The 20984-nt window shown below is 44.4% G+C and overlaps 1 long non-coding RNA gene and 1 pseudogene across 1 annotated transcript; both read left to right on the top strand.

The window, feature by feature from the left end:
* The first annotated feature begins 142 nt into the window (after positions 1-142).
* Positions 143-8183, top strand: LOC146360547 (zinc finger protein 277-like; annotated as a pseudogene).
* Positions 8184-17595: 9412 nt separating this feature from the next.
* Positions 17596-20984, top strand: LOC146360546 (uncharacterized). Its single transcript, XR_014799632.1, has 3 exons — positions 17596-18158; positions 18512-18580; positions 18903-20984. It is a non-coding gene; the product is annotated as an uncharacterized LOC146360546 (long non-coding RNA).

The following is a 20984-nucleotide window of genomic DNA, read 5'->3' as shown; positions in this document are numbered from 1 at the left end:
TTGATTGTTCGATGATCACGCTTCAGAAGCTTTGCAATTTTGAGACTGCTGCATCCCTCTGCAAGATATCTCACTATTTTTGACTTTTCTGAGCCTGTCAAGTCCTTCTTTTGACCCATTTTGCCAAAGGAAAGGAAGTTGCCTAATAATTATGCACACCTGATATAGGGTGTTGATGTCATTAGACCACACCCCTTCTCATTACAGAGATGCACATCACCTAATATGCTTAATTGGTAGTAGGCTTTCGAGCCTATACAGCTTGGAGTAAGACAACATGCATGAAGAGGATGATGTGGACAAAATACTCATTTGCCTAATAATTCTGCACTCCCTGTAAATGGGGATTTATGAACACTAAACTTTCATGTTCAGAGAACACTCTCAGGTATATCTTGAGGATCTGAGTGTTCATGTGATTTATATTCTTTGCTATATATATGCAACAACGTCCAATGTTACATGTTAGTCAACTTCATTCACATTAATTAACCTTCAGCTTTCGAAACTTAAGTTTTCATATTTCCTTGAACCACTTGAATGCACCTTTTCTAATTCGTGTTTTACCGGGGGTCCGCGAAGGCGCTTCGTTGGCATTTTACGGCCTCCGATTGGTTCGATTTGTGTTATTTGCACCACGTGACACCAGACATGGCCGCCAGCGAGCCGAGTAAAGACGGTAAGTGTGACTTTTTAAACGTGTCCGCGGCTTTAATGCTGATATCTGGTGGTCTGCGTGCAAAGCTTTGGGTGTCGGTGACTCTCCGAGTCTGTGGGAATTCACAATCAGCAGAAAAAAGGCTAAAAAAAAAATCAGAAAAGCAGGCGGGAAACCGCCCGGCTAAGCTAGCAGGCTAGGAAATAGCTGGGCTGCTAACTCTGATTATACAGCAATCTCTATATTCAGTCAGTACACTCAGTCTGACAGCTGTGAAGTTTATTCAGGATTTAACAGCGTGTAAAGTCTGAGCTCGATTAATGAGTTATTTACTTAATTAATTAATTAATTTTTTTAACTTTTAGATCATAGTTTTGTCCCCACGGGTGATGAAAATAATTGTATACAGACAGATTTTTGTAGATCAGAGGGAAATGCTTCTTCATGCCAGGCTGTACATTCTCGCTTCCGCTTGGTTTTGACTCACCTGGTCTGGAGTAGAGTGTGTGTGTGGTATATAAGGTGTAGTCTCTCTTCTGCTTTCTCAGGTAAGGACAGCATTCTGGAGCCGCTGTGTGTTTCCCTGAGCAGCCGGCTGACACCTCCAGCCCTCCCGGTGTTCAATGTCCCGGCTCCGAGCCGCTGGTCTGCCTGTTCTGCTCTGAGTCCGTCCCACCGCCGCAGAAAGACGTCCTCCTCAGACACCTGCTGATGGAGCACAAGCTTGTCATCGCCGACGTCAAACTCATCGCAGACGTCCCAAAGTGCGAGCCACACATGCTCCGGCTCACTCGTTTAACTCTCGGGAACACGTTTGGATGTTTTTAGCATTTGGAACTCGATCATTTCACCAAAGACTTACTGTAATTATTTGGGGTGATGGGGGGAAACCCTTACCTTACAAGTATACATATATACAACAAGTCCAGCATGTCCACGCCTGTTAGTGTGCTGCTTTTATGAACCGTGACGAAGTGTTTCTGTGCGCCGGTAAACCTGGCTGTGAGTCGGCTGCGGTTTTTACTGACGAGTTTCCTCCATCAGGTACTTGCTGTACTGGAAGGGCAGATTCCTCGAGCAGCCGGTCACAGATTTCTGCAGCGTCATCAAAACCAACTCCACGGGCCCAGTCGGTGAGTTCACTCAAACCCACAGAGGACCTGACCTTTCAAAGTGAACCACGTACACTTCCTCCAGCTCTGATTAATGACTCATTAAAAACTCTTCTTCCTCGCTGACCTGACAGAGGAGCAGGAGGACTACTTCCTGCTGTGTGACGTCCTTCCAGAAGACAGAGTCCTCCGAGAGAAGCTGCAGCAGAAACGACTGGTGAGGAGACGTGACACTCGGAGCATCCTGAGTGAATCTTGTGCTGCTGGAAGTTTCGTTTCTTTTAAACTTTATTTTGAGGCAAAGTCTGAAAATCAGGAAAAATCAGAAAAATTGCAGATTTGAGTGATGATTTTACACGCTTTGTGTCGTTGTAACCTCTGCACTTTAAATATCTGAGCACTCTGAGGTAGTTTTCTGAAGAATTCCTCTGAGCTCTTCTTCTGTGCTCCCACAGGAGGAGGTCCTGGAGCAGCAGCCGAAGGAGCGAGACGACAGCAGCTTCCATCGTCTCTGCATGTTCTGCAGCGAAGAGTTCACGGGAAACAGGTAAAGCGCCGCAGGATTCCCATCAGTCCTGGAAACCTCACGTGTGTTAGATTAAAGCAGACAGAAGGTAGAGCTTCCTGAAATCATGTGACTTAAAGCTTCTTTGCTTCCTGTAGTCATCCTCTTATGATCCAACCCCCAAAAAGCTGCTTTGAGGCATAATTCCATAAACATCATTCAGTGACATGTCTGAACCTGAACCAAGAAGCTGATCTGAGACCAGTGCAGCTCCTCATCCTTCTTCCTCTTCTGCTAAGGGTCAGGTCTCAGACCTGTGCAGGTGTGCGCTGGTTCATGAATGGCATGAAGGTGTGACTGGCTTCTCACTGGTGTTTACCACAGTTCTTGTGTGGATCTGTGTCTTTACCTCCAGTTAAGCTTCCATCCATCCATTTTCAGTCACTGTGTTGGTTCGCAGATGCTCGGCCTCCCTCTGCACAGGCACCACCTCCAGCTCCTTGTGGGAGGACGCCGAGAGACATAACCCGTGTCCGCTCCGGGTCTCCTCACATTTGGACATGCAGCGGCCCATGGCGAGAGAGGCTGCTTCCCTCTGTCTGCCACTATGGGCACGCTGCGTGGATCTTGAAGTCTTGTCCAAATGGGAACTTCTGGACGAAGCCCAAAGGACTGCAGCGCAGTGCTAACAGTGATGATGTCAGCTGATGTTTTCTTTTGTTTATTAAAAATGGCTCCACGTGCTGTTTCCAGGTCGTCTCTGCTGAACCACATGGCCAGAGAGCATTCCTTCAGCATCGGACTGCCGGACAACATCGTCTACTGCAGCGAGTTCCTCGACACGCTGCAGGACAAACTGGACAGGTACGCTAATCGTTGCTTTTTATTCACAGCGTTAAGTTTTGTTTTGCTTCGCGCGCCTTTTCATTTTGCTGCCCTCGCTTCAGTCTGCAGTGTCTGTACTGCGAGAAAACGTTTCGAGATAAAACCACGCTGAAGGATCACATGAGGAAAAAAGCTCACCGCCGCATCAGCGCCAAAAACCACGAGTACGACCGCTTCTACGTCATCAACTACCTGGTAAAGCCCAGCGACACACTCGCCACACGCTTCCACGTCAGGATAAACGAAGCAGTTCTGTAGAAGCAAACGCACTACCTGAATGTATTGTTCTGATTTTAAAGCGTCCCTCCTGTCCTGTCAGGAACTGGGAAAAACGTGGGAGGAGGTGCAAAGCGAAGATGACCGTGAGCTGGCGGATGATGAGGATGAGTAAGTATCCTCATGTAGCTCTGTGAGGACGGCATTAACTAAAGTGTCCTGATTCATGTCATACAGACTGCTCTGTGTCGTGTTAAAGGCAAAAACCGGGCCGGGCTGCACTTGCGTGTAATACCAGTTTTTACCACCAGATGGTGCAGTTAGTGGCTGTAACGTTTATTTTAAACCAACACGACATCACCAGTCTGAGCACGCTTGATCTCCAGCGCTAACCAGGTGCTGAACCAGGTGCTGTGAGCTCGGGGTAGCTGTGGATCAGGAGGTACAGCGAAAGGTTGGAGGTTTGATCCCCGGCTCGATCCCAGATACTGAACCTCGGGTTGTCCCTCCTGAGAATATTCTTATTTACTGTGTCAGCCTGGATACAAAAGTTTAAATCAAGTCCGCTTCCTACTCCTCCTCTGATCCTGCGTGAATGCTTTCAGTCTGCTCGTTTCATCTCCGCATCGTCCGCAGTGATTGGTCGGACTGGCAGGCTCATCCGGTCTCTGCGGTGTGTCTGTTCTGTGATCACCAATCGGAGACGTTGGAGCAGATCTACGCGCATATGAAGGTACGGGAACGTAGAAGTTTCAGAGAAGGAAAATATCGTTTTCTGCGTTTCATCCCTGAAACGATTCTGCAAAGGATTCTGGGAGAACGGAGACAGTGCACACTAACAGGAAACGATCTGCTTCCTGAGGTCTCTGCAAACACATGAATCCATCGTAAGCACAAAACATGGATTTTACTCAAAAAGTGCCCTCACACACAGATGGACCGAAGCTGAAGAGCTTTTAAAATGAAGCGCCTTTTATTTTGAAAAGTTTCCAAATAAATACATGATTGTCAAAACTTTAACAAGCAAATAAAAATGTTTCCTCGTTGTTGGGTCTGTGTTTCCACAGGCCCCGCTAGTTTAGAGACTTATTCATCATGAAGAAAACAAGACATAACAGAACATCTTCAACCGCTTTTTCACTCGCTAACGAGGGAAGTCTTTGGTCAAGAACCAGCTCTTGGAGGTCACGCTCCTAACCTGTCTCGGGCCCGAAATCCTTCAAAGAGCAGCTGTCCCCGTAGCTATTTATTGACATCACAGTTACAATACACAATACAACACAAGCACCTCCCACCGTAAAACCCCCCAATGGTTCTAAGACAAGGCAGTGTGTGTGTGTGAGAGACCTCCTGCTGACCAAAAGGATCATAAAAGCAGGAAGCTTACAACAGAAGAAACAGATCTGTCAGGATGCATCTGCAATAAAAGCTCCCCCAGCACAGAGTGGCTGGAGAGGTCAGAGACAAAGGAACGTCTTGATCCTATAGATTGAACTCAGACCTTACAAATTTAAGAAACACGATGACAACATTCAACAATTAGACTTAACACTGGTGAACAATAAATAAAATCTAGGATTCGACGTCGACTGCAGTCAGATTTTTGTCGTTGATTAAACGTTCTGGTTTAAAGTTAGAACCAGTTTCCCAAACGTGACTCTGCTCACGAGTGACGAGTTTACCTGAGAGGCAGAAAAGTTTCTCTCTGCTTTCTGGTTTTGTTATTTATGAAGTCTGTAACGAGCGTCGCGGCGTTGCGTGACCCTGACATCTTTCTGTTTCGTGATTGTTTTGCGGGAGGCTCACGGCTTCCACCTCCTTAAGACCGAGCTCAGTGAGTGAAGTCTCTGTGGTAATTCGAGCGCAGTTTTCTTCTATTTCTTCCTTCTGAGTGTTTCTAATGTTCTGTCCTCCCTCAGACCTCAAGTTCTACCAGCAGGTCAAACTGGTGAACTTCATCCGGCGGCAGATCCATCAGAGCCGCTGCTACGGCTGCAGGCGGATGTTCGACTGCCGGGCGGACGCCCTGCGTCACATCGCGGCTGAAGGTCACGTGATGAAACTGCCAGAGATGTCCGCCTGGGACCAGCCGCAGTAGGTTTAACGAAGCGCCTGTGATCCGCAGAATTAACCAATGAGAGCGCGGGCTTTAAAGCTGGCGTACAGCTGCTGATGAACGTGGTCAACGCCACAGATGTTTACACTTCATTTGGAGTATTTTTATCAGCTGATGAAAATGGCGTCCTTTTTTAAGTTGGGACTAATTTGAGCCTGAGCACTAAACTTCGTCTCGCTCCGCAGGTATTACTTCCCCACGTACGAGAACGGCGCTCTCCTGTGCACGCTCTCTGACAGCGAGGAAGGCGACGGTGACGAGGAGCATCGCGGCGAGGAGATCCCGGTCATCGCGGAGGACATCTCTAACCTGAGAGCGCTGAAACAGTCCAGCGTCCTCAAGCAGCTGCTGAAGGAGCGAGGAGGCAGCAGCTAGGACCACAGACGGACACGTGTCATACGTTTGACTCAAAGTCGTCTCTGACGTCGGCTGAGCTCAGCTCACGGTGACCACATCCCACATGGCTGGAACGCAGCGGCACGGGTTTGAGTCCGGCCCGTGGTCTTTCCCTCTCAACTATTTCCTGTACGTCTCTACTCAGTAAAGATAAGAAAGTTTAAAAGAAGAGTCCTCTCCACAGCTGGACACGCGGACGCCGTGATGTCCGCTGAAACGTAATTGCTCTGCCTCGTGCAATGAAGCTGAAACATGCGTTTTCTTGAATATGAATTTTATTACTCGAGTAAAAATGATTTTCTTTTGTAACTTGTAACTGAGCTGGATTCAGTGCTGTGGTGGACGAGCAGCTCATCGTCAAGAGAAGACGAGAGAACTCTTTATAGTCATTGCAGAGTCACACTAGGAACAACAGTACTACACAATTGGAAACTGTCCCGCGTCGGCACTACGCACAATCAATCAATCTTTATTTATAAAGCACTTTTCATACAAAGATGTAGCACAAAGTGCTTTACCTGCTTAAAAGCAGCCCACCCCGCCCTCCAGCTCACTCCCAACACAAACAACACAACACAGGAACTTGATAAATGAAACGAATGAGTGTATGTTTTACTGCACATTGTTATTATTGTTGTTGTTGTTGTCCCCTCAAAAAGTCCAGGGACTTCTCGTGCCTGAAACATCTGTCCTACTTGGCGTTTCTGTTGTTTTTCTGCGTCGCGTTGCCGAGCGACACCTGCCGTATGGTGGAGCCGAACTGCAGCGCGCTCAGAGTTTCCACCGCGTCCTTCGCGTCCGGGCTCACGTTCACGAACGTGCAGCACTGAGGAGAGAAACGAGAGGTCGCTGCAGGAACTCACTGCTGTCAAACTTCCTGTTTTATCCTCATTTCTGACTCTGGCAGGCCCAGGCTGTGTCCCAATCCAGCGACCGCACGCGTACTACGTACGGTGCGTACTATAAGTACGAGAAGTGCGGAAGTGAGAGGCTTGTGAAATGGGACGGTCTAGCCTTCGTCGTGCTGTTCAGGTTGCCTAGCAACCATGATACTAACCGCGAGAAACGTGTCATACGGCTTTGTTTGACAGAAATGAAGGAGAAAAATGTTTTGTTGGTCATTCATTTTTGTCATGACATCACTTTGATTAGTTGAGTATCTGAGGCTGAGACCACAGGACTGTAAAACATGATTGTTGGGCTTCATTTCTGTGCTGAACACTCATTTAAGATTAGTTAGTAAATAACAATTAGCTGATGTTGTTCATGAGACTAAAGTCATCTCACTGTGGTAATGTAAATATAATATGGCCAATATTATAGTATTGTCAGATTATTATGATATATATATATTACAGGATATATTACAGCAGTGAGCTTGAACTCTGGGTCAGAGATTCAAGTTGCAGTTATTTATATTTCCTATCACCTTAAATGAAGTCCTTGTGTTTGGGCTTCCTAAAGACCCCAACCTTTCCCTTGATTTTATGGGACCCCTAACTTCCGAATGTACTTCCTCCATTAAGAGCCTCGGTGTTACTTTTGACAGTGCTTTTAAATTTGATAAACAAATCAGCTCCGTAGTCAAGGGATCTTTTTATCATCTACGTATTTTAGCTAAAGTCAAGTCCTACCTGTCCAGGAACGATCTAGAAAGGGTGGTCCATGCTTTTATTACTTCACGGCTGGACTACTGTAACTCCCTTTATGCTGGTTTAGATCGTTCCTGTCTGCATCGCCTCCAACTGGTGCAGAACGCTGCTGCTCGCATGCTGACCGGCTCCAAAAAGAGAGACCACATCACTCCGGTCCTCTGCTCTCTCCACTGGCTCCCAGTTGCTTTTAGGATTGATTTTAAAATTTTACTGCTGGTTTTTAAGGTTCTTAACGGTACTGCACCTCCTTACCTGGCGGAGCTTCTTAGCATTTACCGCCCCAGGAGATCTTTGAGGTCAGCAGACCTGATGCTTTTAGATGTTCCCAGGTACAGACTAAAGACTAGGGGAGAGAGGGCTTTTGCTGTGGCTGCACCCAGACTGTGGAACAGTTTACCTCCTCACATCAGATTCTCCACAAGCCTAGGAACCTTTAAAACTGCTCTTAAAACTCACCTCTTCTCATTGGCCTTTAGCAAGGTTTAACTTATTGTTTTAATCTATTGTTTTATCAGTGAGGTGTTTTATGTATTTGTGTTTTATTGTATTTTATATTTGTATTTTATTGTACAGCACTTTGGTCAGCCTCGGTTGTTTTTAAATGTGCTTTATAAATAAACTTGACTTGACTAAATCTTCACTCAAAGACAAGTATCTTTGACAGTGTATCTATAGATGTATTATGTAACAAATATTGTTTGTTTAATTTGTTGGCATTACTAAATTTGGCTCAATGCTTACACATATGTGTAAAAAGCAAATGTACGAGCTGTGATAACTGTGTCTGATAGGATGAAGAGTCGACTGATATATGAAATATTCCTTTATTGGGGGAGAAAATCAGACCATGTCATAACTGCTTTAAGTCACACAGAATAGATATCAGAGCCTTAAACAGGCTGACTTCTGCTAAATGGGTCAAACTGGGCAGAAAGTCTACAAACACATAACATCCTTATGGAATATGATGTAACACTATAGATCAACTTAGCTCAGAATATATAAAGCATATAAACAATTACAGCAATATGATGCAACAAACACAGCAGCTACTGATCCAAAATACTCAAAGCTTCGTAGAACTGAAACAGACATTTATTTTTAGCTCCATTCTGCTGCTGATACAGACTTTAGGTTTCTGAACATTAAACTTGTTGCTGCCTTTCATAGTGTGTAACTTGAAGGCCCTGAGTACTTTCTCCCACACTGAAAACACTGGATGATCACATTATTTGAACATTACCTAATAAGACTGATTCAGGACAGACAGTGATGTTAAACTTTCCTAGCAGTCCTTCACAAACAGGGAACAGTCTGTCTATTCTCTCCATCTGTCAGCTGCTGCTGGCTCTTCCTCCTCCTCTCCCTCACACACTGCTGAGTTTGTCCTGGTGGATCATCAGGGCTGCAAAGCCTCACAGATGATGTGCAGCAGTGGGTCCCTCAGTCTGTCCTCACTCTGGACACTTGCAGTCGTCACACACGGAAATCAAATGTGTGAGAAGCTGCAGGATTCAAACACAAGTGTAACTTATAAACACATGTTCATACTTTTATTCCACAATCAGAGCGAAAGAAACAGAGAGAGAGTGCAGGACAGACAGACAGGTGACAGTCTCAGGTGTACACACTGCTACACAACAGCACAGAGAAGGAGGATTTAGTGTTTGTGTTATTACGAGTGTAAACAAGAAGAGTTCCCAGATGGTCCAGTGGACACATGTGTGACTGCTGTGATTAAAGCATCTTTCTTTCAGCTTAACGAGTGAACCGTCAGCTCGTTCAAACACACGTTAAAGTCCGTTTGGCTCGACACCACCGAAGGCGTGCTGCTGCAGTCTGCTGGGGGGGCATCATCAGAAACAAGGATGCAAGGAGAGGAGACAAACTAGTGAGGAATGCTGGCTCTATAATTGGAGCTGCCACACGCACACACACACACGCACACACACACACACACACACACGCACATGCACACACACAGACTGTGTGAAGCTCGTCTACATTATATTTTCTGATCTATCATACAGCTTAAACTTATTCCTGGTTATATTCTGATCAGTGCTGAGCAGTTAAACATGATTAACTATCAATGAAATCATGTATGAATTATGATTCTGTGATTAACAATGAATACACTTAATGTCACTTCTCATTTTCAAAATCATGTCGTTTAGCTTTGAAATGTCTGCATTTGTGAATAAAACATTTTCTTAGTAACAACATTTGTTAAGATCCAACCATGCAAAATATGATTTTTGCCATTTTTCAAGTGGTCTTAAAGCTTTAATCAGGACTGTATCTGATATCACTTCAGTTTAATGTGAAAAAGCTGCATCAGTGTTTTGCTGGGATGTGTCTGCTCCTCTGGCTTTCCTGTTAGCAGTGAGTGCAACGATGTCACAGAGGTTTTAGTGCAGCATAAACTCCAGCAGATATTTTTGTCACTCTGGAGCACATTTCAGGAAAATAACAAGAAGTAAATGAAGGAAACCGACAGAAGCCGACAGGATAAGACGAGCGTCGTATCTGAGACAATAACCAGGGCCGGACCGTTTCTGACAGCTGCATCATTTTTATTGTGCAAAAACACGGCAGCAGAGGACGATTTGATTTTGTCTTGGGAATAAATCACTACTGGAAATCACAGGACTCAGATCAACACACGTCTGCTCTCCAGAACCAGGACGACGTGCTGAGATCACGGTGGGCGACAAATGTTCATCAGCAGAACGATGAGACAGAAACACAGAAGAGCCGTTTGGAAAGGCAGGAGGTACAGTGCTAACAGGCTGCAAGAAATATAAATACTGACTCACGTCTGTCTCTATCAGTACTTATCATTCAAAAGATACGACACACGTGTACAAAGAAGTGTCCAGGTTCATCCTGACCATCAACCTTTCTGACTGAAGGGCATTTCTGCCAGCAGGACTTCAGATATAAGCCGTGACGTGAGATATAAGACAATAACACTATCAGTCATGGTCTGGCATTCCCAGAGCACAAAGCTCAGCAGGACATAAACAGTGTGGAGTCATCAACATCATCAACAGAAGGAAAAGTCTGGAGAAGTCTTCCTGCAGGTCCTCACAGAGACGCCAGAGAGCTGCTCAGAGAGTTCAGAGTGAGCTGAAGGATGAAGGTCAGACCATAACATTCCTCCAAAAGTGCCTTCATGGACCTGCAGCCGAGAAACCGATGCAAAGTGTTTATGCAGGTGAGAGAAGTTCACCTGAGGGCTCTTATTCAGCGTGCATGCCGAGCGCTGAGAGACGGAGGTTGTGCTGCAGGCAGACGTTTGGACGGCGACTCAGACTTCTCTTCTAGACGTCGTCAAATATTTGTCTACGAGATGACGACGAGACAGGTACCGTCCTCCCGAGTGCACAAAAACACACAAGTGAACACAGCAGCACACAAATCCACACGTCTGTGGACACGTCAGGACAATCTATAATCTTCCAACACAAAAACATACACTGAAGTAAACACACAGAGCAGTAGCAGATTTTTTTTTAATGTGTTTTATTTATTTTCATTTGCTGCTAACTGCCTTGTTTTCATTTGTAGTTTTTGTAGTAGGAAGAACTACAAAATCTACAAATAAAAAAAGTGCAGTTAACAAATGTAGTGCTCTCCACTATGTGAACCCCTCAGCTGAATTTTTAGGTTTTTCAGTTCAAGCCAATGAAATGAAATCCAAAAATTCAACCCCAACAATCAAATGATCCCCTATGAGCAAGCACTCTGGCAACGGTGGAGAGGAAAAACTCCCTTTTAACAGGAAGAAACCTCTGGCAGAACCAGGCTCAGGGAGGGGCGGTCTTCTGCCATGACTGGTTGGGAGGTGAGGGGCAAAATAAAATCAAACATAAAGGAGAGCACAGCGTATTTATGACAGGTCGGTGGACTGTGGCTCGAGTTCAAAAGATGCTCGAATCCCGCCTGAGGTGGTATGGACACGTGATTCGAAGCGATGAGAACTCAGCAAAAACGACTATTAAGGATCGACCCAGACGGACGCCGGCCTCGAGGCAGACCGAAAAAACGGTGGATGGACAAAATCAAGGAAGACATTAAGACCATCAACGCGTCACCTGAGGACGCCTTGGACAGAACCAAACGGAGAAACCTTTGCTGAGGAGCGGACCCTGCACCAGCGGGAACAACGCCAGGATGAAGGTGGACTGTGGCTGGAAAAGATCATTACTGTTTTTAAAGGGTAACTGGTCCACATCCACAATTACAGTAGAGCTGTAATTGTGGATGTGGACCACAATCCACAATTGTCGATGGGACGTGTGCATGCAAGCACACGCAAGCGATCCCCGCTCTGTGGGGTCATGATAATAATCATGACCCCACAGAGCGTCATGATAATAATCATGACCCCACAGAGCGGGACATTCGCTTCAGCCGAAAAACCTAGAGGCGACCCAGAAAGCAGCTGCACAAAGAACAATGAACCATCCGACATCATTTGTGAGTACTTCGTTCCTTTCCCTGAGTTGTCTGATCTCTTCACAGAGTCGTCTGTTCTCTTGCCTGAGTTCTTCGTTCTGTTGCCTGGGTCGTGTGATCACTTGCCCAAGTTCTATGTTTTCTCGATTGAGTTGTGCGTTTTCTCGATTGAGTTGTGCGTTTTCTTCCCTGATTTGTGCGTTTTCTCGATTGAGTTGAATGCTCTCTTGCCTGTGATGTCTGTTTTCTTCCTCAAGGCGTGTGTTAAATTCAGCGATGTCTAAGTTTTGACCAACCATAATATGTAGAATTTCAACTGCCGTACGCTGCACTGGGTCTGACTCATCACTGCTTCCAGATGGATTATTCGACGTTCCCTGTGACATTTCTTTGAAGGTTTAAAGCTCAAAAAAGTTAAATCTCTGAATGATTTCAATGCAAAGGTCAGCTTTGTCTAAAACAACTGGCTCCTTCTGATGTAAACTGTTAAAGGACCTCCTCTATTTAAGGACTTGGTGGGTGTGGCAGAGAATGTGATGTCGCCGTGACGTCACAATGATCGTTCGAGAAGATCAAAGGATCAAAGGAGCGCTGTGGATCATTCTGCGCATGCTCAGATCAATGAACGGGAGAATTATTTGTAAATACTTTGCTATCTAACAAAGGTGCTTTTAGCAACAGCTGGTGGTGATTCATCGTTATCAACCCTTAAACTCGTGAATTGGCTCTCTAGCTTTTACGTTTCGATTGCTACTGTTGTCTATCACATATGTATTATTTGCAACCCAGCTTACCTGTAAAAACAGACACACAGCAGGTAACAGGAACTACTCTGTGCGCCAGCTCGGCACCACTCTTCTTCTAGCGAGGTGTTGGCTACTGATGCGTAAGACACCGAGCGCCCTCTGCTGGCGGAACTTATATTACAGACATTAACGGTAGTTTTCCCCAAAAGAAAGTGACTTGAAGCATAAAAATAAAATGGGAGGCTGCAATTTTCATGTACTCATCTATACCATAGTGCCACACAAGCCCAAAACTTAATTTATCACATTAAATAAATGTGAATGGCTAGAAAAATCTAAATCAAAATATGAAACTCCAAAATAAAGTTTATTAAAAGCCACTGAGGTTACAGTGATCCTGAATTATATGTGCATGTGCTTTGCAGTACATTAGGCAGGTCAGTTCTTTATTAACGAGGCCATTTGGCTGGAAAGCTGAGCCATCAGTGTGTGTCTGTGGACACGTCAGTGCCTGCAGACACTTTAGAAATGGCTGTGCTTCACTCTAACACTTTAACACTAAAGAACACTGAGGAAATGAACAAACTGACAGTTAACAATATGGAAAAATAAAAGGATCTCTCTGCTGCTGAAAAGTGTGAAATAGCTAAATGCCTTGGACACGTAGTGAAAACCTGAGATATTTCATGAAAACTTAATCGCGATCACCGCGACGTTAGGAGATCTGTGGCTGAGTCAGAGCACACACGGGTTCGTGCAGATAAAGGCACAACGAGGAAGGTTTCTGCAGGACAAATACATCCCATTAAGAGAGCAGCTGCTAAAAGGCCATTACAAAGCAGCAAACACATATTTGAAGCTGCTGGTGCCTCTGGAACCCCACCAACATCAAGGTGTAGGACATTTTGGACAATCTATAATCGTCTAACACAAAAACATACACTGAAGTAAACACACAGAGCAGTAGCAGATTTTTTTTTAATGTGTTTTATTTATTTTCATTTGCTGCTAACTGCCTTGTTTTCATTTGTAGTTTTTGTAGTAGGAAGAACTACAAAATCTACAAATAAAAAAAGTGCAGTTAACAAATGTAGTGCTCTCCACTATGTGAACCCCTCAGCTGAATTTTTAGGTTTTTCAGTTCAAGCCAATGAAATGAAATCCAAAAATTCAACCCCAACAATCAAATGATCCCCTATGAGCAAGCACTCTGGCAACGGTGGAGAGGAAAAACTCCCTTTTAACAGGAAGAAACCTCTGGCAGAACCAGGCTCAGGGAGGGGCGGTCTTCTGCCATGACTGGTTGGGAGGTGAGGGGCAAAATAAAATCAAACATAAAGGAGAGCACAGCGTATTTATGACAGGTCGGTGGACTGTGGCTCGAGTTCAAAAGATGCTCGAATCCCGCCTGAGGTGGTATGGACACGTGATTCGAAGCGATGAGAACTCAGCAAAAACGACTATTAAGGATCGACCCAGACGGACGCCGGCCTCGAGGCAGACCGAAAAAACGGTGGATGGACAAAATCAAGGAAGACATTAAGACCATCAACGCGTCACCTGAGGACGCCTTGGACAGAACCAAACGGAGAAACCTTTGCTGAGGAGCGGACCCTGCACCAGCGGGAACAACGCCAGGATGAAGGTGGACTGTGGCTGGAAAAGATCATTACTGTTTTTAAAGGGTAACTGGTCCACATCCACAATTACAGTAGAGCTGTAATTGTGGATGTGGACCACAATCCACAATTGTCGATGGGACGTGTGCATGCAAGCACACGCAAGCGATCCCCGCTCTGTGGGGTCATGATAATAATCATGACGCTCTGTGGGGTCATGATAATAATCATGAGCCCACAGAGCGTCATGATAATAATCATGACCCCACAGAGCGTCATGATAATAATCATGACCCCACAGAGCGGGACATTCGCTTCAGCCGAGAATCTTAGAGGCGACCCAGAAAGCAGCTGCAGAAAGAACAACGGCCAATCCAGCAATACCTACATACCACGAAACAAGGTTGTCAGCCTCCTCAGGTCTAGGAGGTTCTGTTTCTGTTGTCTGTTGTACATGTACCGCTTGGCGCTGAAGATTTTCCACAGCTTGTCTGAGTTCTGCGTTCTCTTGACTGAGTCGTGTGTTTTCTTGATGGACTTCTGTGTTTTCTTGATGGACTCTTGTGTTTTCTTGACGGACTTGTGGGTTATCTTGCCTGAGTTGTGTGATTTCTTGACTGCGTTCTGCGTTTTCTTGATCTAGTTCTATGTTTTCTTGTTTGAGTCGTTCGTTTTCTTTATGGAGTTGTGAGTTCTCTTGATGTAGTTGTATGATTTCTCGCCTGAGTTGTATGATTTCTTCACTGGGTTGTATGGGCTCTTGCCTGGGTTGTGTATTCTCTTGCTGGAGTTGTGTGTTTTCATGCTTGAGTTTTTTGTTTTCTTTCCTGAGTTTTGCGTTATATTCAAGGAGTTCTCTGTGTAGTCTCCTAGTACTATGTAGAGATTCAACTGTTGGCTGCAGTGGGTCTGACTGATCACTGCTTCCAGATGGCTTATTCGACGTTCCCTGTGACATTTCTTTGGAGGTTTAAAGCTCAAAAAAGTTAAATCTCTGAATGATTTCAATGCAAAGGTCAGCTTTGTCTAAAACAACTGGCTCCTTCTGATGTAAACTGTTAAAGGACCTCCTCTATTTAAGGACTTGGTGGGTGTGGCAGAGAATGTGATGTCGCCGTGACGTCACAATGATCCTTTGAGAAGATCAAAGGATCAAAGGAGCGCTGTGGATCATTCTGCGCATGCTCAGATCAATGAACGGGAGAATTATTAAGTGTGCCTATGTAATGGCACACTTATTACTATTCGACAGATTTATTATTCTTATTATTATGACTCTTGGTAGAGATTCGTCGCACGGTTTTCCCAAAATTCCCAAAAAAAGACCCCATTTTCCCCATTCATTTCGATGGGGAAGGGCCCGAAAAAAGGCGCCAACACAGGCCACTTTGAAGGCCTACCGCTCAGCCATACTTTGTTGTAGAAACGTCATTTAAACTTTAAACGGGTCACAAGATTTTGGACTTTTATTGCCCAAATCCTCGTTGCGATATCTTTTACTGTTGGTTCACAAGAGCAGTTTAAGTTTTAGGAAAATTAAGATTTTCACGGAATGTTCGCGCCACTGTCAACTGCCATAAAACTAGAGTGTGGACAATAATTTAAAAAATTTGTTTTTCTCGTCCTGTCCCACCCAAACCGTTTGCCCTACATCTATAATTTATACATCAAAACGTAGCTATCGTTGTCTTCTTTCATCCAGTGTCTTCCTCATTGAGATCAGATTTACGGTTTTCTCACAAATGCCATCAAACAAATGCCATTCAAAAACTGCTCTCAATTTTCAGCTCAAATTTAACATCGAAGGGTGTCTTTACACTGTTACCACGTCAGTATAATACACTCTACAGGCATTTTAATATGTTGTAGTCTGGAAGTTTTCTCTTGGGAAGCATTTGTTTCAGAGCTTAATTCCTGTTTGCCCATCTCTGTGTCTGACCCTAACTGCAGTGTGTGTGTGTCCCATCCCCTCCTGCCACACACAGGAGTTACTATAGCAACCGGCCCTAACAGCTGAGTACAGGAACAGCTGATGACTCTCTGCTTAAAACTCAACAGTTTTTTGCTCCAAACACATACATCCTGATGTCTTCGGACATCTAATCCGGCAGTAGCATAGGCACACTTAAAATTTCTTCAGAAATTTTCGCTATCTAGTTTGTAAATACTTTGCTATCTAACAAAGGTGCTTTTAGCAACAGCTGGTGGTGATCAGTGGCGGAGCGGGGGGGGGGGTGGCTTACTGGGCTTAAGCCCGGGTTGTTTTGTCAGAAGCCCGGGGTCTTTTGGAGTGTAATTTTTTCATAGTTAGATGCCTGGCTGACAACTGTATAAAGCAAAAAACTACACACAATATTCGAAGCACATAGTGCACACTGTGGGAATTTACGACTGTGCGTAAATCCCCCCTAATATTGGTATGACCCGAGCTCAGACACTAAGCGGGGGGGGCAGCTGCTGCCTACGAGTGCGCTGTTTGAGAAACGGAGCCAGGCAGACAGAGGAGAGCTGAAGTTTGACCAGGTACCAAAGCAAATCATTTGTACTGTACAAATAATGTAAATATGACGGTGTATCACGAAAGATTGATATCAAACTGATCACTTGACCCATATTACGTTACTTGCTCTTCAAGTGAATCAACAAATGGTGAAATGAAAAGCCGAACAACAACAATGCTGTTTCTTTAGAGAGTCTTAGCTTACATGTGTGTTTATTTCATATTTTCAGTTGTTTCCCTCCACGGCTAAATAAATCGGTTTCAGTAATGCACTGATATACAAGAATGGACATAAGGGGCTTCTTTCAAAGAAAAAACTCTGGTAGATGTTATTTTATATATTATGCTTTGTATGTTGTTCAGTATATTTCTATGCAAAACAAGAGGAACTTCAATACACAGCAGTATATTCACAGTTTAAACCAGATATTTACACTTTATGGAAAACACAAGAACATTTTCTTTTACTGTACAACATCAATTTAGAGTAAACTTGTTTTGTTTTGGATAAATAAATATTGAAATATCTTTTGAATTAGTTAAATATCAGAATAAAGAGAGACAGAGCTTCTATTTTTATCACTTTCATCAAATGTAGGAGCACATGTACACTAAGTTTATTGTTAATTAATAAGAAATAAGAAACTCCAGACGTGTCATGATCCTGGGCCATATTGGCCCAGCATTCTTAGTTTTCTTGTATTTTTGTATTTTGCTCCTTATTTATGCCGTGGTTCCTAGGTTCTGTTAAGATGTTCCTTATTTGGTTACCTCTTGTGTGCTCCTGTGTATCTGTGAGCCCTCGTCTCTCCTTGTGTTTTATTCCATGTTTTCCCCAGCCCGTTATGTCTGTGTTCTCCCCGTGCTCTCTCTCCTCCTGTCTGAACCTCTGTGTACTTCCTGTTTTACTTTGACAGTCTCTCGTCAGTATGTGTCATGTTGTGTTCACTCCTGCCCTGTCTCGTTATGATTATCTGTGTCAGCTGTGTTCCCCGTGTGCTCCCACTTCCCTCGTTAACCCTCTGTGTATTTATGTGCATGTCTCCCTCAGTTCAGTGTCGCGTCGTCAATGTCTCCTCCCCGAACCTGCGTGTCTTTCTGTGTTCCCTCGGTCTTCTGTTAGTATTCCCAGTTTAGTTCTGTTTCGTTTTAAAGGCCTGCAATAAAGCAGTGATTTTGAGTTCAGTTCCTGTCTCCGTGAGTTTTGCGTTTGGGTCCTCATCTGCCTCCACACAGCCAGTTCATGACAAGACGATTCCATTCTGAGCTGAAGAAGCTTCTGATAGGTTAGTAGAGTCCATGTGAGTAAATTGGTGGCACACCTGTGGATGCATATAAGGTAAAACACAGAGCCTGTTTCTTTGAAATGGGAAAATCAAGAGATGTCAACCAAAACACCAGAAAAAGAATTGTGGAGCTCCATAAGTGTGGCTCAATTTTGAATACAATTTGGTGCCATTTACAATTAAGAAATACAGACAATTTCTCTCTTTACTCTTAAAGTTAACAAATGTGTTTTTTATATTTATCAATCTAAAAAAATAAACATTTAGTCTGATTTGATGTTACAATTAAAAAAGTGTTTTATCTGAAGAGTTTGTAAATATCTGGTTTCAACTGTATATTTGATGATTGTCAGCACAAAGAGGGAGAGAGAGGAACAGAGAGAGAGGGAGAATGAGGACAGAACAGAGATGAACAAGAGCAGGTGAGACACATGTTAGTCAAATGGTTGTTTACCAAAAGTATCACCGTATCACAGGTCCTCATGTATCTGTACCTAGTGTTTCTTTTAAGGTTTGTTATTTTTCAAATTCTACATTTATTAAGTTTTGCAGCTTGTTTGCACAACAAGGATAAATAATAGTGTGTGTGTGTGTGTGTGTGTGTGCGTCTGTCAGTGTGTGTGTGTGTGTGTGTGTGTGTGTGTGTGTGTGTGTGCGTGTGGCAGCTCCAATTATAGAGCCAGCATTCCTCACTAGTTTGTCTCCTCTCCTTGCATCCTTGTTCCTGATGATGCCCCCCAACAGACTGCAGCAGCACGCTTGCCGCAGCAGACTGAGTGCTGCAGATGTCAAGTGACATTTCTTAAAGAGAGGCTCTGGCCCTTTTGAATTCTACTCTCTACCTGACAGTCCTGAATGTCTGACCATCAGTTTGTGCCCTGAAGTTCAAAAGCACTCCAGTTATACAGCAGCACCATGATCAGCAGCAAGTCGACTTCTCAATGAGTCCAAAAACAGATGAAGTGTTTGGAGTGGCCGAGTCAAAGTCTGGACTGAAATCAGACTGAGGTGCGTCAGCGTGACCTTAAAAATGTGTCTGAATTCCAACAATCTTCCAAATAAGAGTGGACCAAGATTCCTCCACAGTGATGTGAAAGACTCACTGAAGGACCACAAACACGTGACTGCAGTTCCTGCTGCAGAGGGTGGCATAACCAGTGATTAGGTTTAGGGGGCAGTTACTTTTGCACACAGGGCAGGTTTGGAGAGTGTTTTTCCCTTTATAAATGAAACCATCATTTCAACAATACTTTTTGTATTATCTTTATTATCTTTGTCTAGAATGGAAACAAGTTTTATCATGTAAAACATGTATCAAACAGACCTTCTTCTCAGCACTACACACCCACTCTCCTGTTGGCATATGTCTGCTGTTTCCTCTTCACCAGTGGATCAATGGATTCATGTAAATGTTGAAATGTGAATGACGGCCATGAGAATAATCTAAATGTACATCCACCACATGGTCAAATATTACTGAACTGGTGGTCCAAACCTCCACAGGATGCCTTTAAGCAGTCGGGATCTGTCTGTGGAACAGTTTCAAGGTTCATTTGTTTGGATCACCTGGAGAGTTTCCCTCCTGCAGGGTTTTCCTCTCTATCAGCAGTGCTTCCATCTGTGCAGCCCGTCCAGTTTTCCCACCAGAGGAGGCGACATTTCAGGGGTGGTTAATCATTTTTGATCTATTCGCACTGCAGCACAGACTCTACTCTCACCTTTCCATGTTTTAGACATGCTGTGCTGGATTCCCTGCTTCTTTCTGGGCTTTTTATTTTGGGGCTCAGCTCATGGGGTTCCCCAGACAAACGCCCGCCCCGACGTCACAGACCAGGAGCTGTTCTGGGGTTCTGACCAGTACGACTTTGCTATAGTGCTTCCTGCTGCTGGGTTGGAGTGTTTCTGGCACTTTGCTCACCGTGGAGAGAGATTTTACTTGAACTTCATGGTAAGAAGAAAACACTGTGTCAAGCTAAGTGAAGCCACCTGACATGTAGTCTGTTTTCCCACAAATCTGCAATGCACACTCACTCACCTGGAAAAAAGAAATATGTATGCAAAAATGCTCTTCATCGGTTACAGCTCAGCATTTAACAGCATCATCCCCTCAAAACTTGCCTGGGAGCTTGTTGACCTTGGGCTGGGAACATGTATCTGCAGATGGATTCTCTGCTTCCTCACAAACAGGCCCCAGGTGGTGAGAGTTGATAAGCAAACTTCCTCATCACTCATTTGAAACACAGGAACGCCACAGGGATGTGTGCTTAGCCCCCTCCTATGTTCCCTGTTCACACACCCCACACTTCACAGGATGCACACAGAAGCTGTCCTACAGTTTCTCAAGTAATCTCTGCACTGTGCATTTCATTTTTAGTATTATAAAAATGAAAATAAAAACTCTACTGTACTAACTGCCACCTTACTTCCTCTGTTTCATTAGTTAGATTTGTTCCAGCCGTGTTTCCACCTGTTTCTCATCCTCTCATTATCCTGTCTATTTAAGCCCTCAGTTTGTCTCTGCTCATGCTCACGTCATCGTCAATGCCTCGTGCGTGCGCCCTGTAGATGTTATTAGTCTCATCATTGAGACTCAACTCTTCAGTCGGTTTCAGCACCGTTCTCTGAAGGTCCCACCACAGCTTCTCAGTCAGGCTGAGGTCTGGACTGACTGGAGCATTGCACCACATTTCTTTTTCAGCCTTTCTTTTGGAGATTTGGCACTCTTCTTGGTATCATTGTCCTGTGGCTGATGGCCTCACATCTGACTCTAGAATACATTTGTATACAGAGGAGTTCATGGTTTACTGAGTCACTGCACGGGGCCCA

Source organism: Perissodus microlepis, unplaced genomic scaffold (assembly GCF_051167445.1).
Source record: "Perissodus microlepis isolate ML-2025 ecotype Zambia unplaced genomic scaffold, ASM5116744v1 scaffold_26, whole genome shotgun sequence".
NCBI lineage: Eukaryota > Metazoa > Chordata > Actinopteri > Cichliformes > Cichlidae > Perissodus > Perissodus microlepis.
This window is presented reverse-complemented; position numbering and strand designations above follow the sequence as displayed.